The sequence below is a fragment of the Lupinus angustifolius genome, chromosome LG04 (assembly GCF_001865875.1).
Source record: "Lupinus angustifolius cultivar Tanjil chromosome LG04, LupAngTanjil_v1.0, whole genome shotgun sequence".
NCBI lineage: Eukaryota > Viridiplantae > Streptophyta > Magnoliopsida > Fabales > Fabaceae > Lupinus > Lupinus angustifolius.
In genome coordinates this window covers 19,668,275-19,669,884 of record NC_032012.1, presented here as the reverse complement: position 1 = coordinate 19,669,884, position 1,610 = coordinate 19,668,275, and positions in this window count along the sequence as shown.

Sequence of the window (1,610 nt, the reverse complement as noted above, 5' to 3'; positions counted from 1 at the left end):
TAAGACGTTCTTTGATAATCTTACCATTTTAAAGTAAGTTATTCAAAGTATCCTTTAAGAGTTTTATGAGGCATTCATGTACTCATAAACCTTAACATCCTTTTTAACAAAAGTTTCTATTTTTCCAACTTGTTCCAAGCCATGGTTTAAGGCTAAAAACAAATAGAAATACATACATTCTTATTTTTCCAAAAGACTTCCTAAAGGTTCCTTTGATTTCATCATCACCCCCTTTGGCTAAAACAACCAAATACATGTAATAAAACATTATAACAACTCCATGAACACAAGTTGTTCATGGTTTCAACAAAATATTTTCATAAGTTCAAGAACATCACCATTTTCGGTTTTGAGGAGAAAATGAGTTAGAAAGCGTTTTAGAAAATTTCAACGGTTGAATATGTTCTTGACATGCTCATGAACAACAAACTTAAATCCCATCAACATCCATTGGTTGAATGTTGAGAGATCAAGGATTGAAGATGGAAGGAGCAAATGAGAAAATGAGAGAAAAGATGAAGAGAGGATTTACCTTCTCTTTGAAAATGCAAGAGTGAGAGTAAAGTTTAAGGAGAGAAGGAAATCAGATTTCCTTCTAGGCAATCATCAAAAAATCTCCTAGGGTGGCTAATGATGAGCTCATGCGATATTTGAGAAAGTGATGTGAGATTTGCTTTATGGAAGTCAACTTTCACATCCCAATGCGAAATGACCACTTTGTGGACATGTGCGATAAACATGCCCGAGTATTATCGGCCAATACTCGGTTGGGTATTATAAATTGCCCGATCTTAATATTCGATTAGAAATTCAGATTTCGGCATTCCGAGTCACAAATATTTAGAAAATAGGTATGGGTGTAATCATGGTCTATATTGACTCTAAATGCAATTACGAAACCAATGGTGCAATCGGAATTCAATTCCAAGTTACGGAACTCAAAAACCACGTTTTGAGCCGTACCAGGTGAGATTCGGCCCCAACAACTGTCCGAAACCGACTCTCTCCGAAAATCATGACAATTTACCACTAAATTGGAAATAGAATTAAAAGACTAAAACTCAACTAGAGTTTTGTCTAATTCTTTACCGAAATTTTCCAAAAATTCATTTTCGAAAATATAATTAATAACAATATTAATAAAATCTTATAATTCAAAATCGTAAAATTTGCGGTGTTACAATCCTCCCCCCTTAAAATATTTTCGTCCTCGAAAATAGAGCATACCTCTCACTCAAACAGATGGGATAGGATTCTCTCATCGCATCCTAGACCTCCCAAGTCGCATCTTCACCATTCGCTTGATTCCATATGACCTTAACCAATGCGATTTCTTTCCTACGAAGAGCCTTGATACTCTGATCACTGATCCTTACTGGCAATGTCTGAAACGTAAGATTATCCTTTAACTGAATTGAATCGGGTTCGATTATGTGTGACGGGTCACTAATGTATTTTTTAAGTTGAGACACATGAAAAACATTGTGTAGATTGGACAATAAAGGTGGTAAGGCTATTCGGTAAGCTACTGGTCCAACTTTCTTAAGGATTTGGTAAGGTCCAATGAATTTTGGGGTGAGCTTATGGGCTTTTAATAACCTGCTAATACC